The sequence below is a fragment of the Sinohyriopsis cumingii genome, chromosome 18 (assembly GCF_028554795.1).
Source record: "Sinohyriopsis cumingii isolate HCF-2022 chromosome 18, ASM2855479v2, whole genome shotgun sequence".
Lineage (NCBI taxonomy): Eukaryota > Metazoa > Mollusca > Bivalvia > Unionida > Unionidae > Sinohyriopsis > Sinohyriopsis cumingii.
In genome coordinates, this window is record NC_142978.1 from 94,919,668 (window position 1) to 94,944,426 (window position 24,759).

The window sequence follows — 24,759 nt, forward strand, 5'->3', positions numbered from 1 at the left end:
CTTTACATGATGAAAATTAGCTACATATCAGATTTGAGACAAGTTTTTTTTAGAAGATTCATCCATACCCCACCCCAACCCTACCTTCCGTACAGTCAAATCGTGTATCATGAATAATCTCAAACTGGAGACTGCTCTTAAATTCTTCATCTTGTTAGGAGCCATAAGCTAAAATCCAATATGAACACAATACAAATAATTAAACAGTAGCAGCAGCAGCAACAACAACGACAAGAATAGCAAGAAATCATATTGCAGTAGCATGCGCACCTTCCCTTCCCTATCTCACTGGTTCACATTTAGTGATAGGCGATTGGGTTGATCACGAAAGTTTTCATGTCAGTCAATGGGCAGCAGAAATATCCATGAAGTAATTTTGGTGGATTATTAAATATCTGAGTTAAAAAATTCGATTCTCGTTGTTAATGTTTTGCAAAAGATAGAAAGAAAATAAATTTCACAATTCAGACAAATTTAAAAGAGAGTCTAGAACGTTTTCGTCAGAGAAAACCATAAAATTAATATAACGACTACAACGAACGTGGTGAACACATTCAGTTTATAGTTTCTATTAGATCACACCATCAGCTCTGAGTATATTAAAAATTGTGCACACACACACACACACACACACACACATATACGCTTGCATCAACACATTGTTTTGATAAAACTAACATCGTATTTCCCATCGGATTAGAGAAATTGTTATAATCATTTTTGCATGTTAGTTATATAGCATAAATCTAGACAACTGTAACTTTATATAAAAAACTGCAAAACCTACACCATGAAAACGTACGTACCCAACCTCGTTCAGTGAGTTACAAATCTGATAAAATGTTTTTAACTCTCTAGAAGTTGGTCCGAAGTGTGAATACGTATTGTACCGATACAGTCTGCAGACATTTGGAAAAAAATTGTTCCCCATTCATTTGTATAGTGCATTAGAATGCCGGAACCATTGCTCGCTGTATTTCAACAGTTTGTTTTCCAAAATGTAATGGCGAAAGAAAACCTTGAAATCGTTTAAGTTGTGGCGGAAAATGACCTTTCCTCCTCCTACTGTAATTTGATGAGAGTTGTTTGTTGTCGTTGTTTTATGATGAAGTTAATTTTTTTAACAAACATTTTCATAAATGACTTTTCATTCATGAACATTCATGGGCACTTTTTCTGACGTCGAGGAGTAAACTTCCATATCTTTTACGTTTTCTAGTTAGGCTGTTCCTGACGTCGAGAAGCAAAACTCCATATTTTGCACCTTTTCAAGTTTAGCTCTCTGTGTGCTATTTTTTGTATCACTGAATTGTACGGTTTTATTCATAAAAACAAGTAATCTTTCTAGGTTGCAACCGATAAACAACTCCGTGACAAATTGATAATTTTTCAAAGCTTAGGTAGCGCGAGTATTAATTAGTCCACCATTTTCGGAGTGGGGATAGGGTTCAAGACGGGTCAGGCCGTAAACAAGTAGTCGTGGGATCTGTTGGATCAAACCCCTGTCTGAGGACATGGGGGCAAAGCTCCCGGAAGCTTCTGCATTTCAAACGTTACCATGGCATAATTTTGATCATTTAACTTTAAAGAAAACGTACTCTAGGAAATGTTCCGCCTGCCTACTTCATGATTATGTATGTTTGTTTTGTATTTTATGGTCGGGTAGGATGGGAAGGAAGGTGCCAGCTCCCCCCCCCCCCACACACACACACTGCTCTGGATCCGTCCTGAGTTTCATAATTTTTTACTAGGGCGAAAACAACGAATGATTTTCAACATCTGGTCACGTGATAACCAATTTTGTAATTTTCAACAATGGATCAACTATGGTCTTGAATAAGTATATTAAATCCACTGTATCGTGTTTTATTCTTTGAGAGAAACTGAAACACGCATAAATGCTAATAGCAGTGACACATCTACTCTAGTAAAAAAAAGTATATGATGGCGTTGAAGAACACTAAAGTTGTTTAAATAAATGCATTTTGGTGTTCGTAATTCCTGATGATAATCTGCTGGGACAGAACTGGAATTAAGTGGGGGGGGGGGACCTACGCCCACCAACCCACTCACCCCCCAAAATTAATTAGCGCGAAGCAAACCTAATTTTTTCATAGGGTACATTTTCTTTACAGTTGGATGGCTATAAGTATGCGCTAAAAAGCATCTGCCACAAGGGTTCTGTCCCCAGACTCCTTTCAACTCCTCCTAAACCGCATTTTCACAACTCTACCATTTGCCTGAGCGACAATCTAAATTGAACGAAAGTGTTGTGCGAATAATTAAAGTATGTGTTAAGCACACGGTCGGCTGCCTGTATATTGTGTACACCTGTCCTAAGTGATATTTCTTGTCACATATCTGATCTGTTTTATACCCGTTAGAAGTTAAATCAAGCGACAGACCTGTTTGGTGTCATTGTTGAAAACTGCGACGATTTCGTAACTTCTGGGATAGAATAGTATAACTTCCAGTATAGACAGCAAAGAGATTGTCTTTCAAATATTCACCTTGGAAATGCCTTCCAGCGTGACCCTCACCGGTTGATGCAAATACGACTAGCTGATTCATAGAACATGTCCTGTGCTTGACAAAGGTGCAGTAAGATCATGTGTCTTCGCGAAACTGTTTGAAAAGACTGACACGCCATGGTGAAAGAAATGAAGCTATGTCTTTATTTATGGATGTGGCAATGAATAGAATTTTAAGTAAGTACCATATAACTTTACTACCCTCTGCACACACTGCCATTCAATGAAAACATTCTTGTGACAGGCTGGATATGACCAAAGAATTCAAGATCGACTCCATTTGACACGAACAGCCATTCCGTTGTAAAGCAAATTGTACGTCCGCCCATCTGTATAATATTCATGGGTCATGACATGTTTTTCTATTTAATATTAACCTTAGTAAGATTATTCTATCTTTACATATATAAAAAGTGAGAGGTTATAAGTGATTATATATTTTTTATGTCTCTAACAAGTAAGTGTTAGAAATGGTTTTACAGCTTTATATATTTTACCATTGCGTGGTACAAGTGGTTATATACGACCCTATTTACTTTCTCCTTGAAGGATTCCGGTCAATGAACAGCAAGATTTTAAGCATGACAACCGAACGGAAAACGATGAAATGAGTGAGGTATCCGAGACAAATGTGAACCTTGACTGCAATACTATCAACACTATACAATACATTACAAATAACAAAGCAAAAGATAAGTAAAAAGTAAAGAAAGAAAAAAGAAAAAACTTAAAACGCAGTAAGTGAAACACCTTCATGTAATTTCACTTGGAGGAGGCGGGGGTACGAGTCAGTGGCGGCGTTAGGAGTACGCGGGGCCTAGGGCTGACCATGACCGCGCGGGGCCAGAGTATCGCTATCTCGATTGTTATGCTACTGCAAACACTGATTATGTCATGACTAGATCATCTTTCGCTATTTGGCGGAGAATATAGCTTGACAAACTCATAAGGACGACCTTAGGCCTGAAGCGCGGGGTCCCCGCAAGAGCGGGGAATGGGGCGGTCTCCCCACTTGCCACCCCCAAACGCCGTTCATGGTGCGAGTGGTAGTGATGGTAGAGGCAAGAGCGATGAAAATGAAAATGTTTACTCCCTTTGATCTCTGGTTGGTCATTTCCATATTGCAAAGGTCGGCCTTCATTAATATATCACATGATAATATTTCTTTTGAACTAGATGATATACCCCAGTGATCTTAAAGATGATTCTATCTGAAATAAGGTATATTCTGTACCCATTTTCCCCTGAGTATTATACCATTGAAAGATATGTACTTTTGTGCACGATCCCTTATCTGTAATACTGACAAAGATAAATACCGACATGAATTATCATAGATATAAAAAAGACTGGCACTACCGAACCACGTTTAAGGATACAAATCTCGGCAAAGTGAACAAGAAAGCGATCGGGAAACTAACACATGATACGACTCGTAGCTTGCTCCTAAAGTAGTAAGAGAAATCGAAAATCTAATCCACTGTTAACAGTGTGTGATGTAGGGTGGATTTTCCAGGCCCTTTAAGAACAGTGTAGATTACTGAGTGGAGTTTTCAAGCTCTTTAAGAATAATGTGTAATCTTGGGTGGATTTTCCGAGCCTTTAAGAACAGTGTGTATTATTAGATGGGGTTTTCAAGCCCTTTAAAATCTGTGTGTATTCTTGGGTGGGGTTTCCAGGCCGTTTAAAAACAGTGTGCATTCGTCGGCGGGTTTTCCAGACCCTTTAAGGACAGTGGATATTCTTGGGTGGGTTTCCAGGCCATTTCAGAACAACGTGTATTCTTATGCTGGTGTTCCAAGCTCTTTAAGAACAGCGTGTATTCTTGGGTGGGGTTCCAGGCCTATTAGAACAGTGTGTACTATTGGGTGGGGTTCCAGGCCTATTAGAACAGTGTGTACTGTTGGGTGGGGTTCCAGCCCTATTAGAACAGTGTGTACTATTGGGTGGGGTTGCAGGCCTATTAGAACAGTGTGTACTATTGGGTGGGGTTCCAGGCCTATTAGAACTGCGTGTAGTCTTGGGTGGGGTTCCACGCCGTATAAGAACAATGTGTACTATTGGATGGGGTTCCAGGCCGTATAAGAACAGTCTGTACTATTGGGTGGGGTTTCAGGCCGTATAAGAATAGTGTGTACTATTGGGTGGGGTTTCAGGCCGTATAAGAACTGTGTACTATTGGGTGGTGTTCTAGGCCGATTAGAACAGTGTGTATTATCGGGTGGGGTTCCAAGCCGTATAAGAACAGTGTGTATTCTTGGGTGGGGTCCATGCTGTATAAGAACAGTGTGTACTATTGGGTGGGGTTCCAGGCCGTATAAGAACAGTGTGTATTATCGGGTGGGGTTCCAGTCCGTATAAGAACAGTGTGGATTATTGGGTGGGGTCCATGCCGTATAAGAACAGTGTGTTCTTGGGTGGGGTCCAGGCCGTATAAGAACAGTGTGTCTTCATGGTAGGGTTTTCTAAGCCCTTTAAGAACAACATGTAGTTTTGGGTTTCAAGGCCATCTAAGAACTGTGCATTCATGGGTGGGTTTTCGAAGCCATTTGAGAACAGTGCATTATTGGGTGGTGTTTCCAGGCAGATTAGAAACTGTGTATTCTTAGGTGAGTTTCCATGTCGTTTAAGAACAGTGTGTATTCTTGGGCAGGTTTTCCAGGCCGTTTAAAAACAGCTTGTTTCCTTGGGATGGGTTTCCAAGCCATTTAAGAATATAATAATAAATGACATAAAATAAATCAAGAAGTATTTATCTTTGTAATTAAGGTTTTATTTAAAACGTGAATTAAACAGAAAATTTCATCATGGTGTACACTTGGACAATACATAGAGTTGGATATACTTTACACTTGGACAATGCATAGAGTTGGACATACTTTACACATGGGATTCATCACGCAGGAAGATATTCGTTCGAGACAGGCATTGTTCATATTTGAAACCAAGTTTTAAAAAAGAAAAATACTTCCTCTGATTGATATTATCAAAAACTAAAAATTGTAAGTTTCTGTTGTGTAACACGAAACACCTCTGACAAGGACTCCGTGCTTGTCCTGTTTATTAATATATGAATTTTAAAATACACTATGAATCCACCGGAAAATTTATTAAAGAGATTTTTAAGCATTATATGCTATATATTTAAATTAAGAAACTCGAGAACCTTTGCGGTTTGAACCTGTCAAATTTGATGTATTAAAAGCAAATAAGCGAACTTTTTACGTCATTTGGGCTAGAACGATTAGGAGCACCTCTGTGGCTTTAACCTGTCAAATATCATGTATTATAAGCAAAAATGTTCACTTTTCATTTCGTTTGGGTCAGAACGATCACTGCGTAAAAAGCCATTTCTGACTGGTTTTATTAGATTCCAAAGTGGAGTTACATGTATATATTTTTCAGCTGCAAAATCTAAACAGTTCAAGACGTGTTTCATCCCTTATTTCATACTACGTTGCTTGTTTCATTTCAAACTTTCATCCATGGATTGATCTTGGTCATGCTACAGTAACCATCAGCAAGGAAAAAATACATATAAATCAAAATACCAGACCACTGAATATACTTGCTACCTTAACTGGGTCAAGACTTTTATCTGATTATCAGATTTGTGAAGCTATTTACAGTCTATTTCACAGGCAAATAGGCTCATTCATAATTTATTGATTCGCTGACACGGCGTAACTGACTCATTTATGAACTTTCAGCCGCGGTATTCGGCGAACAGTTGTCCCGATAAGCAAATAACTGGCCAGATGTTACTTGTTTTCCTCTTTTACGCTAAAAAAAGCCCCAGATTTGAGGAAATAAATATGCCTTATTTGGCAGAACAAGCAAAATATTGTAGCAAATGATGAAAATATTTGTTTACATATCAAACATACGACTTAAAAACGTGTGGCCGTAAAGAGCAATTGGGTGCGAGCATGTTGACGCAAGAGTCGATTTGTAATATTGGTGTGACTTCAGGTGAACCAGTTAAACGGAAACTATGGAGTCCCTACCGGAGGATTCTATAACATGTTGAATTATGTATGTTCGACAGTGGAAGCGGAAAATATATTTACCTTATACAAATATATTTCTAAATGTTTTTGATCAGACGTTCAACCCCTTTTATTACGAATTTAACGAATCTGATAGATGGAGAGAACAACAAACAAACAAACAAACTGTCAGCAGAAGAAAATAAACTGATAATTGTTTGTCATTGCCCGAGGTGATGATTAACTATAGCCTTTGGTACATGAAGATCAAAGGGAATTTGGAAATTACTATTCAGGTATTATTAACTGATGGCTGGTCGATGTTTATTGTTAGACGCCTGAACAATTTAGGCTCTCTGGTCCCGAAATAGTTCTCATCTTTGATAGAAATTTGTGATGACCAAATCACGACCTGGTGAGTTGACACTTTGGAGATGTCACTGTGTTTTCAAAGTTAGAACTGGTATTTTTGTGTTTCCTTGCCAAGTCAACGATTCTGGGGAGTTAATTGTTAAAGTCAAATTAATACACATTTCCAATTGAATTGCCAAATACCAGTGACCTGGTACATGCATCCGATTTTCGACGTTTATAAATTGCTTTTAACCAAATTAAAACTTGAACTATGCAAACGATTTAAATCTTGGCATTTTACAGAGCAACATGACAGAGAAATAGTTATACTGGATCTTGGCACGTTACAGAGCAACATAACAGAGAATCAGTTCTATTGGATCTTGGCACGTTACAGAGCAGCATAACAGAGAAACAATTCTATTTGATCATTACACTTTACAGAGCAACATGGCAGAGAAACATACACTGCATTTCCATTTTTTCGACAGCTGTCTATTTTCCAAAACCTAGCCATTTCATTTATATGAAATCCCGTCCGTTTCCACACCTGTCTATTTTACAAACATGGACATTTCACTTATATTAAATCCCATCCTTTTTCACACCTTTCTATTTTACAAACATGGGCATTTCACTTATTTTAAATCCCATTCTGACAAATTCTTCCCATAATATTGCGACTGCTCAGACCTAACAGGCAAAATGGTTAGTTAATACATTTGCAATTATATTTTTTTCAAACAGATGCATACCAATATAACCGCCCACAAGTACTCGATCTGCGATATCTAGTAATTCTAATTGAAATTACTTTTTTTTGGAGGGTGCTCTCCCTGGTTGATCTTTTCAGACCATTTAGGGAGGACCTACTGCCCTATTTATGGTTGTAAATGTGCTGTATTTTTTTACTTATATCTTGTTTTTATTTATTTATATCTTTCATCTTCGTAAGAATGTATTATTATATGCGTATGTATGTATATATATATATATATATATATATATATATATATATATATATATATATATATATATATATATATATATATTCTGAATTGAAACTAAAATGAAAATCCATTCAAGGCATCGTTCAGCAGGTATGTTGCGCTCATTTTTGTCTCTTGTTCCCTTTTTGTCTCGTTAGTGACCTTCTTCTACGTCTATCTCTGTTAATTTCTTCTTCTGTTTATGTTGCTTGCTTTGGCTCAATTGTTATTGTTTCTTTTGGTGTTATATTTGTAGTTGGCTGATTATCCATCGCGTATTCTATGCATTCATCGTATTCTTCCAGGTACATTTCTATCTGTTCATCTGTCAGACCGGATTGTGCTGGTTGTACTGTTTTTTTTTTTTTGTTTTTGTTGCGGTTGTAGTTGTCGCTTTGCTGCACTGTTTTTCTCGTTGTTCCTTTTTTAGCCTAGTTTTTGCTCTATCTGTTTATGTTTCCCTTGTTGTGTATTTTCCGTCTTAATAATCGGCTGTGTTTGTTTCTTTGCTTTTTCTCCCATCCTTTGTTTCTCTTGGATTTCGTATGATTTTTATTTCTTTATTCATGTTACTTGTTTATGTAATTTCTTTTGTTGTTGTTGCTGAACTTGCTTTTGTTCTAGTTGGTGTTGTTGTTCTCCTTGTTAATGTTTTGAGCTTTGATGTTCTTGTTTTTCTGTGTTGCTTTTGTCTTTCCATCTCTCGTTTCTGATTTTCTTGCTGCTGTTGAAGTTTTTTTTTTATCCATTTTGTTGCCTTTACTGTTATTTGTGGTTTTGTTCTAGGTTTTGTTTTTTCTCGTGGTGTTGCTGTTTCTGTTTTACTATCTCTTGTTTCTGATTGTCTTGTTGATGTTGTTGTTTTTGTTGCTTTTGTCCTGGTGGTTCTTGCTGTTGTTTCTGTTGCCTAAAAGTTCGGAAAATTTCCAGCGTTGCGGTGTAAGCTTGTTCATTTTCCTTCCTCCCTGGATCTCCGTTGAGATTTTTGGGCACTTGTGTGGAGTGTACATTGTCTCTCCACATCTGTTACATTTGCTGTGGTGTATGCATCCCTTATACCATGCGTTTGTCGAACATCCATGTAGAAAGCTCTTTTAATTCCTAAGTTTTGTCTTTTGAATTTCAAGTATTCTAATCCCTTTGTATATTGAAACTCCTGGGACGGTCGCCAATCTTGGTGTCTCCACCTTTACGCCAAATCGATTTTCGAACCGGTCGACTGTGTCATCTAACGTTATCTCTATGAGGATGTTGGATAAGTGAAGTTCTCTTGTTTGCTTCTTGAATTTTTAGGATTGGTACCGGTCTTTTTACTACCATCGTCTCTCCCGGCAAGTTCCCTTTGGGTCATATTATTCTTTCCTGTTTATAGCGTAGATTTGTTGTAAGATGTCTTGAGTTTCTGATTTTCAAAGTTATTATTACAGTTGTTGTAACAGGTACTCTTTCTCTCGGTTTATTCCTCGTGTCCAGTTCTTGGGTACCCTCCTGATAATAACATTCAAGGAATGGCCCTTCTTCTTTCTCAATTCTCTTTGTCTTGAAATAATTTTCCAAGTTTCTTATTGCATTGTGGGCAGCTGCCATGTTTTCTTGCTTTTCTTGCTCGAGTGTAGAATCCATCTACTGTATTTCGTTTCTCTGTAAGTTTGTATTTCTTCTTAGTGTATTTTTGTACTTTCGTATAATATTCCATTGATTTCTTATTTCTCTCTTGAAATAAAGTTAATGTGCGCTATTAATTTGTACTAAATCTAGACTTTCATGCTGTTTGCTTTGCACGTGCCTTTGCCGATGATAAAACAGACTTTACTTCTCTTGAAATTACGTACCATAATAATCAGCCACTAGTACGCAAGTACTCATCTCCGACATTTGGCAACTCTGCTGTAGCTCTCTATTCATTTGACCTTAGTTCTGAAGTCCATGCCGTCAAACAGCTTGAGTGTGTGTGTGTGTGATTGGATTTTTAACGTAGCTTTAACGACTTTTCAGTCATTTCGCTACGATGTCTGCAGTGTGGGAGTTTATAGTGATGTCTAGCACTGGGGCATCATGCCGCATATATGTAGCATGATGTCCCACCCAGTCATATTATCCTGACACCAGGCCGATCAGTCCTAACACTAACCTCTTAATGCTGAGAGCTAAGCGAGGCAGCTGTTAGTGCCATTTTTATAAGTCTTTGTGGTATGACTCGGCCGGGGATCGAAACCACGACCTCACGCATCCTAGGCGGACGCTCTAACTACTAAGCCACATGAGTGGTCAAACAGCTTCGGACTTGTGGAGCTCTGCTAAACTAAACTTAGTTGACAGTAATTAAACGACCCTGATGTGTATGTGCGCGCGCGCGCGTGTGTGTGTGTCTGTGTGTGTGTGTGTGTACTCACGAATAGGAACATCCTTTATATGAGAGTGTTTTCACAGTAAATAATATCGCCATCACAATGTAGACAGAAATTTCTTCCTTCGGCGTATATGACTATAGCAGCACGTAATAGAGGCGATGTGCGCACACGAAGCGAGGTGAGGGGTGTATTAGTTCCTATAAAATAACTACTTTGCGTGCTAAGGTCTTTAATCTCACCCTATCGTGTGAGTAGAGTTATGCTGATAGCAATTGAAGCTAAACATTACTTCTGAACGCTTTTTCACCATGTTTCGACATTTGAACTGGGGTGATGTGGGTGAGGAACACGATTCTGGGCTGATATGTGCACAAAACAATTACTGGATAGGTGAGTATTGATCACGAAAGGAAAAGGAAGCGTGGAACCTAGAATTGTGAAGCAAATGATAATCCAAATTTTATACGTAATGGGTTGTACATTCAAACAATGTCACGTTATTTGGCAAGCGGCACCTTAAAATGGCTGGAAGCGGAGCTGGAACTATCGAAGTTTTCGCACAAGAGAGTGCCTTTCAATTTCACAGTTTCTTGGGTCCAAAAATAAACTACAGGTTTATCGGCCATATTTCCTGAAAGTGTTGGGGGGGGGGGATATACAAGTGTATTTTGAGATCCCAAAAGGGGGTCCGTGCGTGAGCTAAGAAAAGTGATGTCCATGGGAGAATAAGTTAATTTTTATATTAGCCTATGTTAAATATGATATTAAGATGTAACATCTGTTTACTTTCATAACGAAAATAGTTAACAGGCTTAGCATTGTCCAATATTACCGCCACACACGTGTACACGCTTTTGCTCAAACTCATAAACACAACAACAGAGACATTTATACAAAGTTTATCTTTGAAATCCATTCAACAGTGGAATATGTTCTTAATAAGATGCAGTCTTTGCTGCTCTCAAACGTTCCGGGGTGGGGTGGGGTGGGGTGGGTTGAAGGTAACACAGGTGTCATGTCTTCTTCTTTGAGGTTGGATGCTACTAGATTCTGTTCAAACTTCCTCAAAGATCTTTGTTTACCCCTTAATAGGTTGACAACTGGGTCGGGAACCATCCCAAGGTCACGTTACAATCAAACATTTCTGGTTATCAGATAATCTAGGGATAGTAAATATAATCTACAGAAAAAGAAAGCACGCTCATGCACACATGCATATGGTACACAATCTAGGTGACATCTACTTTGTGATATTACAGTATTTTGTTCCTGTTTACCATTAAGTCAGATACAAGTTACATATTCATTTAGGGGAGACGAAATTTATAATGCTCATGGATAGATACTCGTTTGGACTTTGCGGTTCCTCTTTCCGATTAGATACTGCCAAAGTTATATCTCACTAAAAACTGTTTTAATGAACATACTAAATTCATTAATTTCCTTCTCCCTAAATTCCAAATATTCTTTTTATTTCTGATTATAGTTGCATTGACTAAATTATGCCACGTTCCATTTTCCTTTACCATCAATCTTTTTACCCATCTTATCTTAATATACCTAATGAATGAAAATATGTGTATCATATTTAGTCCTCCCTCGTTTTCTGGGGAAACTGGTATATCACGTTTTATTCTCTCTACCTTTCCACCCCATACAAATTTAAATTTAGTTCTACTTCAACTTTTGCTGGTGGATTTGGAAGTGCTGAAAAAGATGTATGACTATGGACAGAACAAGAGTTTTTACAACAATTATCTTACCAACTATTATCTTTAAATTTAATCCAAGATAATTAGCTGAATAAACTGCCCCAAGGATGTTGTATATGTTCTATTAGCAGGACTGTTTACTGTTCTTACAATCTACGTAATTAGATTATGCACTATACAGTTCTATCACTATGGTGGTCAAAACATGTCCCTTTTTTCTTCCGAAGATTATTGCGAATCGCGATTTATTTTCCAAACACGACCGTGTCGGTTGTGTGTGGGAGTCAAAACTATTTTTGCGTGACCCCTCGCATTATGGCATGTACAGGTCACGCACTGTGAGTGTTTAGTTTTAGCAATGTTTAAATGTGTTGTTTTGTCTTTTAATGGAGATTGAGTGGAACAGAGAACTCTAGTCCTGTTTTTACTTTTAATACCTCACCCAGAAATCATTAACTATAGTAGTATGATATCACTAACTGCATATTTGTAGACAATATAACCTTGATTTCAAGAGAGGAAATGATTCTATTAATAAAGGTAACGTGGATTCACTAATTACACATTTTTAGACCAAATACTTGATTTTACGTATGGAATTAATTTTATCAATGAAGGTACAGTGGTATGATAAATTGTACATTTTTAGACTACATGGTTGATTTCAAAAGATGGATTATTTCTATCAATGAATGTACTGTGATATGACAAATTGCACAATTTTAGACCAAGAGAAGGGTTTACTTTTAGTAAATAATGCAACTTTGGCTTTTTGTTGTGGGTTAAATGCTTTTTTTCAGTATATTTGGTAGAGGAAGAACTCGAGAGAGAAACCCCGGGAAAAACCAAAGACCAACGGGACGCTAGTGGCAAGTTTTCTCACATATACACGTAGGCCAAGCTATAGATTCGAACCCATTCAAACAGAGGTGAGAAGTCAGTGATCTGTCAAGTCGAGCGCCTTAGACCAATTCAAAATATTGTATTATCCACACGATAACTACCATCCCACACGATACCTATCATCCACACAATACATACCATCTTCACGATACCTACCATCCACACCATACCTACCATCCCCACCATACCTACCATCCACACCATACTTACCATCCCCACCATACCTACCATCCACACCATACATACTATCTTCACGATACCTACCATCCACAACGACATACACCATACCTACCATCCCCACCATACCTACCATCCCCACCATGCCTACCATCCACACCATACATACCATCTTCACAATGCCTACCATCCACACGACACACACGATACCTACCAAATCATCTGGAGTTTACTCCAAGGCAAATGTTCTAGATCGGGCACAAAGCAAGATTCACTGAAATCTAAAACCAGCTGTGTCTTTCGGATCTAAAGTGTATGTACGACCAAAAATTAATCAAATAGAAGTATTGAAACTGCCAATTAGGAACCACCATGGTGATCTGCTGTCCACCGTCTTGCATATGTATATCAGCTACAGAAGAATATGTCTGCACCACCACCACCGCCACCATTCCGCCTCCTCGTATCCGTGATCTTGCTTCTGTTGAACCGTTGATGTTCCTTGCTTACATTCTGGTTGCACAAAGGATGACAAACACATAACCAAATTTTAAAAAAGTTCCAACGATGGTCAATTTTAAGTATGAAATGAACTTTTAAAAATTAATAATCGATTTTATGAATTTAATGTTAATTTGATTATGATGTTTGTCCAAACCGTTTCCCTTATATAATGGCTATACAATGTTTTCAAAACAAAACCAAAACAAAATAAAACAAAATTGTATACGTGAGGCTAGTGATCACAACAACCAAAATAATAATAATAATAATAATAATAATAGTGTATGTGTGTGTGATTTGGATTTTTAACGTAGCTTTAACAATTTTTCAGTCATATCGCTACGATGTCTGCAGTGTGACAGTTTATAGTGATGTCTAGCACTGGGGCATCATGCCGCAGACACGTAGCATCATGTCCCACCCAGTCACATTATCCTGACACCAGGCCGACCAGTCCTAACACTAACCTCTTAATGCTGAACGCCAAGCGAGGCAGCTGTTAGTACCATTTTTGTAAGTCTTTGGTATGACTCGGCCGGGGATCGAACCCACGACCTCCCGCATCCGAGGCGGATGCTCTAACCACTAGGCCACGGGAGCGGTCAATAATAATACTAGTAAAGGTGGTGATGATGATGATGATGACGATGATGATGATGATGAATCATTTTCGCTTTTTTTGACAGCGTGATCCAAACGAAATATGTAAAGATTGATACGAAACAGTAACAGTGTGCGAAGAAAATAATCTACCGCATGTCATAAATTTGACGACGAAATGATATACATCTCCTGCAGGAGACGACACAACGAAAAAAGAATAAACATGTGGTGATGCAATACGGGATGATTTACATACAGCATGCAAAGCAAATGTAGTTTTTGACATTCATAACTCAACATTGCGTGGAACCAGACAAGGTCAAACCATATCATCCTATTTTACTCACAATTACATCACACTGCCTGTTCTTGTGAGACAGTCGATTTTTTATTTGGTTTGGTGCTTTACGGCACAGCAACACAAGTACTTTATTTAGTGCCAGGACAATTGCAGAAAAAATGTCTTGCCAAAGGACACACCACGGTATCTGATCTAGGCTGGTCAGATGAACTACCAGATTCTTCCAATTTGTTTATGTGGTTCTCCATTATTGGTTTACCGTATTTACCTGTATATACCGCTTAGCGCAGACCCAGACATCATGCGATGTCAAATTTGGATTCACACTGTTCTATTGCTTTATGTGATTTAAGGAAAAACATAGACCCTGATTTACCGGATGTTTATGCAAGTGATAATCTGAATCTATACGTATTTAGGTGCACATTATACGTGAGTAAATTACGGTATTTTCACACCTATGTGACAGAAGAATCTCGCGAGCTTGCCATTGTTATGGGTATTTTTTTGTCATGTGTCGCTATCTCTGGGCGATATTCGCGGTTTCCTCGTGAGAATCACCTTTAGATAGGTGTCAGCAATCTACTATGTATGTATTTGACAATTGTCAGACTGAGAGCTTGATGTCATTTTCATGAAATTGATCTTGATTGCATCAACAATTAAGAACAATCGTAATAGAAGTCAAATGAAGTTATGAAAATAATTACTAAAATAAAATGATCTGCGAATGGGTAAGAAACATACTCAACGTAGGGGTGAACACCAAATCATGCAAGTCTCAGACTCGAAGTTATATTGTCATTTGCTCTGCACGGACTCGCGAAAGTAAAGTGACGTTAACCCGTGACTGTGATTTGCTTGTGTCATTACTAAATCCAATCCAAAGATTATGTTTCGTTGGGTATTATTTTTAGAATGAAGGTAAAGAACGCTTCTCCATCCATGCACGTATACATCAATTTTCACCTTGCAAAATATGTGTTAGTGTTGAAATTTATATAGTAGTTTGACCCAGAGGTTGCCGTGTTTAATTAATATGCTATCTCCACTGTGCAAATTACATATCACCGTGTAAGCGTTATTGAAAAGTATTACATCCGATTTTGTCGGTTTGTTTTTCTGTACCGGCGGTACCTTAGTTGGTAGGGCTCGAAATCGTAATGCAAAAATGGATATCTGCCTTGACTAGCCATGTCGGATGCCTCGGTGTGTCCATGGTACAAGCATTTAGCTGTTTCCATAGCACGGTACAGCCAAACAAAGTAATCAAACTGCCGTTAAAAACTTGACGATATTCCAACTCAGCATCAAGCCAAAAATCGAACAATTCTGCCATTAGACTAGACATATCTTTGCACTACAGGAAGTGACGATTCTAAGTTTGCACTACTAACAAGAATCTTGCTGTAAACGTTTTCATTTATGTTCTCTCAAACACCTGCACACACTTACACATTGATGAAATCTCCCGAAATAATAAATTACCCCATTTGCATATTGCTGCAACGGTATACGTGAGGTGTGTATCTTATCATAATTAATTCATTAATTAATTGATCTTAAGAAATGCCTGGACGAACCATTGTAGCCGGAGAAGGTAGAAGCTTTAACCAGGTGGCTATCTGTAGTGATATACGACGTACACTACACAACAACAACTAAACACCTGTCGCTGTCACAGCAACCTGATTAAGCCAGATTTATTCTACCATGTTCTTGTTGATATCACGTGACAACATAATTGACATGTACACTGAGCCTCATGAATCTGAGGTTTGCTAGATCCGCTAGTAAGCGGCTACCCTATGGCGCCACATCAAGATCAGGCTGAGTTCCAACTTTTCAATAAGCAATTGGTTCTGAACCCAACGTAAATGTCTGAATATCGAAAACTGGAAACTAAGACTGTTTACCACCGATAGCTTAGTGGAGTAGAGCATTAGGAGAGACAGATGAACTTCAAAGCCGGTTGTATTGGTCCGAGGTCACAAAGTTGTGTTTGAATGTATTTCTCAGTTTTTGCGAAACCATTTAGTTCTAGCATTCACAAAACAACAAAACAATGCTAGGTTCTGATAGATTTGATTGGTCGAGTGTAATGACAAAGGGGAGTTGTCAGAAGTTAACTCCAATTTGTTGCTTATCTGATGTAAATGCATTTTGTTCTGAACTTCCTGGAGGACTAGTCTTGAAAATAATCAACTTTCTCTTGAGCAGGTTCATATGTCAAACATATTCTTTCGATCCATCGTAAATCAAGAAATGTTTTCAAACATCTTCCTCTTCTATACTGTAAATTATGACATTTTTGCAGTATTAAATTTCGTCAAAGTTTGTTCAGTCCAACTTGATATGTACAAAGTTCGTGCATTATTTGTCGGCAAAAAGTGTTAGAGTATTTTGGAACAAACTTCAACGAGGTGCACCATTCCATTTTCGGGTAAATATTGTGTAAGAGTCTTGGACAACCCATATAAAATTCTACAAGTATACAAAACGATTCTTTCAATTCTTTCTAAAAGGTTGAACATATATCAGTCATCTACTGTCGAATTTTCATTTATGTTTTCTCGAACATCTGTACACATTTGCACGTTGATATAATCTCCCGGGACAATAAATTAAGTTTTGTTGTATTCTGCTGGAACGGACTCATTCAACGATTTTATCTTTGGAATCATTCGACAACTGCCAAGACGTGTGCTATCTGCTTCATGTATCTGGATTTATCCAGGTTGCTGGGAAAGCAAGTTCTCTGTCGATTTAGGTCAAATCAATCAATCAATCTCGGAATAAATAGGTTTAGAATTGTGTGTCCTTTCATTTTTTGCAAACATTATGTGACTTTTACTTGGTTCTTTTGTGCCACAACAATTAGAAAGGGGTTTATTGTTGATATGACGTGACTATTGGACCGCTGATGTTATGGATGTACCGACTGAGAGATTTGTGTAGTCATGTGACTACCAAATGCAAATGGCGAGTGCCAGGTTAAATTTCATCTATGCTGTGATTTCCTCTTGACTGTCAGCAATAAATGAAAGAACGAACATTATACTCGTAATTTCAAGAAATCATATATATATATATATATATATATATATATATATATATATAATATATATATATATATATATATATATATATATATATATATTTCATGCAGGTATGGCTCAGTGTAACATTGTTTGATTTTGGTAGGCCTGCTAGTACACGGACCACACTATGGCGCCATATCAAGAACCAGCGAATTCCAACAATTTGCTCTGATCCCACACCCCAACATAAAACGTTCAAATATCTAAACTAGGAAGCGAAGGAGGAGAGGACACCAGGGCTATCATTTTTTCCACGATAGCTTACGGGAGTAGAGCATTCGCAGAGACGGGTGTACTTTAAAGCCGGCAGTCGTGGTTCGAGGTCACATACCTGTGTTCGAATGTGTATTTTTCAACTCTTTTAGAAACAATTTAGGTCTTGTATTCACAAAAAACAGCAACGATGCTAGGTTCTCATAGATAGGATTGGTTGAGTGTAATGACAAGGTGAGATTGTCTGAAGTTAACTCAGATTTATTGCTTATCCTAACGTAAATGCATTTTGTCCTAATTTGAATATTCAAATTTCTCTTCAGCCGGTAGATTAATACTGTAAGTCATGACATTTTTGTGATATTAAATGCGGCAAAAAACTTTTTTTTTAAAATCCAGCTTTAGATGCAAGCATTTCATGAATTAGTTGTCGACAAAATGTCTAATTCATATCCTAGGGTAAAGTTCACAAATTTAGCTCTATTGCTAACTTCGTACACCTTTTTCAAGATATGGAAACAAATTAAAAGCGCCATTACAAAGAAAATCCCGTAGTAAATTACTTTGATGTTTGCTGACATAAAATGATGCATTGTATCAGCATTTTTAATCGACCTTCTACCTGAACACGGGAGAACCTCTTAACCTATTGCAAAATAAGCATATTTGTATCAGACAGAAAAACACGAACGTTCTTACATTGCAATTTTTTTCTGCATGTTTTTGAAAACTAAGTGTCATATTGTAATAAAGAGACAGCTAGAAATAATTGGATTCCCTCAAATAAAATTTAATAACGTTAACAAGGCAGTGAAGAGGATGAGTAATAGCTGCACGAAATTCGACAAGAGACCTCGGGCAAGAATTTTCATCTCTATATCAACTCAGATAAATTGATTATGCGGTTATCCCTATTAACCAGATAAATTGATTATGCAGTTATCTCCATTAACTCAGATAAATTGATTATGTAGTTAGTCGTAGTGATGTTTGATTGTATGGCCATGACGATATATATAGAAATAGTATTTTAATGTAGGTTCCAGAAATATAGTTTTTTCTTAAAGCACAGTAGAGTAAAAAATATTATTTTATTAGATTATTTTGTAACAAACTTTGATGAGGTACACCATTCCTTTTTGGTGTAGATATTGTGTAAGAGTCTGGGAAAACCCATATAAAATCCTATATGCACATTCAATAACATTTTAAAGTTTTTTTTTTATAAGGATGACAATTCATTTCATACATATATATATATGTGTGTGTGTGTATATATATATATATATATATATATATATATATATATATATATATATATATATATATATATATATATATATATAATCGGTAGACCAATACATTGAGTATACACGATGTAAAGTAGTATTGTCACTTCAGTTTGCAAACCTAACTGGCCCATACCTTTATCTGTATGTATGTATGTGTGGCTAGATTATAAAATTGAAGCCTCTGTGTAAATATGTCAACATTTCTTCTTTGAACAGCCTGTTTTGACTTGGTATTAGTACTACATTATTCTGTGGCATAGTCAGTAGGGTAGACAAGTACATGCTGATGATCATTGCAAAAGCAGAGTGGGATAATAAAGAAGGGAAGGGTTATACATATGCTGGTTTGGGTTTACAATGCGAAATAGGGGAGATATCTATAAGAATAATAAACTAATGAAAAAGCTGGAAATACCAAGCAAATTTAAATATATTAAAGACTTGTTAATTAAATACAGGGATGGGAGGGAACTGTGGGAACAAAATAAAAATTGGCGTTTAAATGGTTAAGGGAACAATATACAAAAATGGTAAGATCTAAGGTGTAGCAAGAAAATACACATAAATTGGGATAGAGCATGGGGGCACTGGGCGAAACTAGACTCCCTAAAAATTCAAAGCCTCTGCTTCAAATACATGCACAATGCGTGGTTGACAGGAGACAGGAGAGGTCGCAGTGCGACGGCATATGATCAGAGTATCGCCAAAATGTCTACTGTGTAAAAAAAAACCCTTTAGTAAAATACATACAATGGTGCTATGTGAAAAGACGCAAAAGCATAGGATAGAAGTCATTTTGGAAATAAAAGAAAAGAAAGGTACCGGGGGAACCATATAATAATAATAATAGCAATAATGAGGACTTTATAAAGCGCCTAATCTTTAGAAGCTCTAAGCGCTTTACAACTTTAGACAACACCTATAAGATAAGAAACATAATAATATTATTACAAAAAACAAACAACATGAAATTAGAAAAACGTTTAAAAAATATACTCTATCTAGATGGAAACTTTGATAATAAAAAAAATCTTATATAAAATAACAAATTACATAACGGCTACTATGATGGCCTGTGGGCAGGTTGTCACAATAGGTCGATAGCCTGCCAGGGCTACCTAACAGGGGAGGGGGTGGGAAAGAGACACTGGTATAACGCCCAAGTAGGGGCGTAACGAAAATGCGGATTGGGGCCCCGATCCCACCCATCTACCCTGGAGGATACAAAGAAAATATAAGTGCCATAAACAAAAATTAAATATTAGCATAGAAACGAAAGTCTATCTTCAAGCTAAACTATAATATAATATAATATATAATTTAATGAGAACTCTATTAAGTAATACTTTCCTTACTTCACCATTTCCCCTTCAGAGGGATTGTACAGGGCAACTATGTGGGTTAAGTACGAGGTAATGACGCCATGGGGCTATATCACATGGCGACACGCGAAGTGGACAGGCCCATGAAAGAGCCTAAGAAAAACATCCCACATAGAACACGAACATAAACATTCAAACATAACATAAATAGAGGGATTAGGAACTCTTTCAAACCCTTCTAACTTTCTATATTTCCTCCGAACAACTATACAGCTCCCATACTGTATAGTTAAATAAAAACATTTGGAACACTTTGGCTAATAACCTAAATTAAGAGCGGGCCAAACTCGAAGTCTGGAGATATACAACTAAAAACAGAAGTATGGACCCTAACTCGAGTACAGACACCTCATATTAAGAATAATTCTAAGAGGAGTGACACTTATGATCACACACATACAACAATAGGTTGTCTTCTTCTACTCATAAATAATTCACTCGTCGAAATTCGAAATTATACTTATATTTAATAATAATATAGGTCAGTATGACAACTGGCGTGATTGAAGAATACTGCTGTCCCGACACGAAAACTATATATAGCACTCACACAATATAGCAAAGTACACATAGCAAACATGGGACGTAGGAGACCTCTAGCAAATGTCACAAATAAATTCTAGGGAAGGGATTTCGAAAAAGGTGAAGGAAACCTAGCTCGGATGAACAACCCTATATAAAACACTAGGAAACTATAAATACCCCATCACAAATGTAATCAGAAATTTTTGATCGAAATTCTTTAGTTAAATATAACAAACAAGACACCTTCGGGAGATACACATTCACATAAAACACTTTTTTTTCGGAAATTGGGGGGGGGGTCTGTTTGGTCCCCCCCCCCCCCGATAATAAAGACACGCAGTCATGAAATCAATCATTTCACGGGACCAGAATTAAAATTTATTATGAAAGAGAAGAAACAATTTCCAGATTAAACTCTTCTGCTCAGAATTTGTTTGTCATAGTTTCTACTACGCGACCAGTTCATGGGCAGGGTCCAAATCCTAAACACAGGTCACTTCCATCTTCACAGAGTCATACATTTAGGACACTTCAAGCGATCTATTTGAGATCGTAAATAAGTTTAGCAAACTTACTAAATATGGTGACTTCTTTTTTATTTTCAAAATTACAGTTCGCCTAGCAGAAAAGACAGAATCATTCAGTCTTTGTAAAGGAAACATATTCTTTTCATAAAGGCCAGAATCCATTTTTTACCTTTTAGTATATACATGTACGATTACGATAAAAGATTTCGTCTTTATAGAAGTCTAGCCCATAGATGGTGCGGTGAACAGTCCTTGTTCCCAATACCTGCAAAGTAGCTATGTTAAAAACTAGAATATAAACCACTTTATCTTATTCATAACTTCTCAATCAATAAAGACAGCCAGTACATTTGTCAGAGCAATGTGTGCGTGTGTGTATGTTACGTGTGCGTGTTATTAATTATTTATATTGATGACATGAGATTAAACAATTGTGGCTTATTGACGTATTTCCCCGTGATAAAAATCTTTCAAAATCTTTTAAGCCTCTGGTGGATTTTCCTTGGGCAAGGTACCTTAATTGTCTCGGCACTAAACAACCTACTTGTGTCGCTGTGCCGTAAAGTACCAAAGCAAGTCTCTAAGGAGTTGTTTCTATATAAAGGTAATGCTTTACAGGGACGGGTAGAGCGGTGAACTGCTGTAATATTGTAAAAATGTTAACACATTCCAAAGTATGTGGTATAGTTATTTGTGTTTAAATAACAAACAATCAAAACGAACAGTTAATAGGTATAATCAACTGTGATAGGGGCGTGGTATTCAGTGCAACACGCTTTGGGAAGTAATCAAATTATAAGCGAAATCATTCGCAACTACCGTGCAGCTGCATTTATTGCTTGCGTTAACTACTACCTTAGTGGTATGAATTACTTATATGCAGTTCGATGAAAACATAGATGTTAAAAACGTTAAAATTAAAATAAAAAACGTAAAAAAACGCATTTTTTTTCTCAATAAATAAAAAACAAAAAATAAACGTTCCAGTAGTTTTTAGGCAACACAAAAATCAATATTTTACTTATTTACACGTTACATACCAGTTTTAAAGTTTCAGTGATACAAATATGAAAAAATGTCAAAAGTTTTAAACCGTAGTCCAGATAACATTGAAATTTTTTTCACTCAATGTCGTTATCACCATTTGACTGATCTGACCACTCTAGGCGAAGATTTGCATGCACAAACACTACATCTCGCACTCTCTTGCACTGCATACGGTTTCGCTTTTTCGTGTGAAGGAAGTCAAATGTTGACCAGTTTCTCTCGCAGGAGGAGGCGGACGTCACCTGTGCTAAGACCCTAACAGCAACTTGTTTGGAAGTACCAAATATAAAAAACGCAAAAAAATAAAAAAAACGTAAAAAAAAACGCGTTTTTCGAGGTAAAATAAAAAACGAAAAAAGCGTTTTTATCATCTATGGATGAAAACAAATATATGGTATGGTGAGACTCGCCTAGTGGGAGATTTCAAAAAGTTTCCCTCTCAAGTGGCCTTCCTGGGCGGGTGAATCTTGGAGCTCACAAGACCTGACATTGTATATGAAATCGTGTGTGTGTGTGTGTGTGTGTGTGTGTGTGTGTGTGTGTGACGTCTTTTATTGAAGGCGCAAACACATTTACAATTATGTACATGACCGCCATCTTAGAAAGTCACACTGCTAAATTTCGCCCGGGAGTTAAGCGATTTGGCTGCTGGGAGTACACGCTTTTCTTTCTGGCCAAGTATTGAGATGTTGTAGCAATAGCATTTGGACATGCTAAAATATTTTTCATAAGTTACAACCTTGCAGAGATCGGTTTATTAAGGGACGCGTACAATATGGAATTTTCCGAAACCTAGATAAGGGTGTGATAATTTTGGCGGTTAAATAAACCTTAAACCTTGATTGGATAAGTATCCATTAGGAGTGTGTTTCCCTGCGAAATTTCGTGTTTAATAACTGTCGTAAGGCGCAAAATTAGTCAATCTAGTTGTGGGCGTGACTCCGAGTAAGAAGTAGAAAGTACATTTCTTGTGAAAAGATTCAAGAGAAGTTTAAATGGAAATCTTGAGAGAATATTATGAATAAGGGGGGAAATGAAGCAATGAACCGTATTATACTTCAATACAAGTTTTATCTGATAGTAGTCTGAATACAACTGTTTGAATTTATCCATATTATTTTCAAAAACATTTCCCATTGATTGGAGTCTGAATATAACTGTTTGGAATAATTTGTCTTTAATGTAATATGATTCATGTACTCTAAGAATTTTGTATATTATTTTCTTGATAGGAGTCTTGAGATAATTGTTTGAATTTATATATCATATATACAACCTCCCTCATCCGAGTCGGACGCTCTAATCACTAGGCCACCTGAGCAGTCTGTACAGTGAACTCATACAAATAACTTTTCGGCAATGACTTTTCAATCATTTTTCGCTCGAGAAAAAACTTTATATAACGAAATTCAAATATCATATGAATAGCAGTTGAGCTCAGTTATATTCGCTGAAAAAAATGTTATGGTGGTTACTAACAGATAATGGGACATGAAAGGGCTGTATGCCTAAATGCATTTTGCGGTCGAGTATCTTTGACGATATGCACGTAGCAACATAATCTGTAACCACACCCACCCGAACTAGCAAATATATATTCTTGCAAGGGTACACATTGATGAAACAAGTTTGCTTCATTAACTTATCTATTCCCCAAGTTAAATCGAAAGCGCGCCATTCTCTTTTGGACGCCGTGTGTAAGAAGAAATGAGAAAAGCCAATAAAACAAAACAGAAAAATCAAGCATCAAAATTGTAACAATAAAGACAATCTTACCTGGTACTGCTTTCGAGAAGGTTTGTTTGCATGATCCTCATGTCGACGGTTCTTTAGATCCTGTAAGTGAGAAGACGAACATATGCTTACACCCATAGTCACTTCAATACATATAATTGCGTATGCCTTGACCTTGCTGTTTTCACCTGTCTGCATAATGGTCATTGAGTTTGTACATAATCATGTGTTGGCATCGACGGTGTAAAGTACACGATTTGATGATAAATTACGTGTAGTATTTACAGTGTTATAAACTTCGACCTTCAAACCTAATATATATATATATATATATATATATATATATATATATATATATATATATATATATATATATATATATATATATATATATATATATATATATACAAAAAGAGAGAGTGAGAGAGCCACAAAAACATAATCTAACCAGATAAGATTTACTTGATCCATTCAAGTAGATATCGAACCCATGCCGCGAGTAACAGCAACTATGGCTAAGTTCG

General features: G+C 37.0%; 1 protein-coding gene across 1 annotated transcript in view; it reads right to left on the reverse strand.

The window, feature by feature from the left end:
• Positions 1-24,299, reverse strand: part of LOC149777531 (uncharacterized) — a 75,330-nt gene extending 51,031 nt beyond the window's left edge. Inside the window, exon 1 of the mRNA XM_089942123.1 lies at positions 24,278-24,299. The gene's annotated coding sequence lies outside the window, so the exon portion shown is untranslated. The remainder of the gene's footprint in view (positions 1-24,277) is intronic.
• Positions 24,300-24,759: the final 460 nt, after the last annotated feature.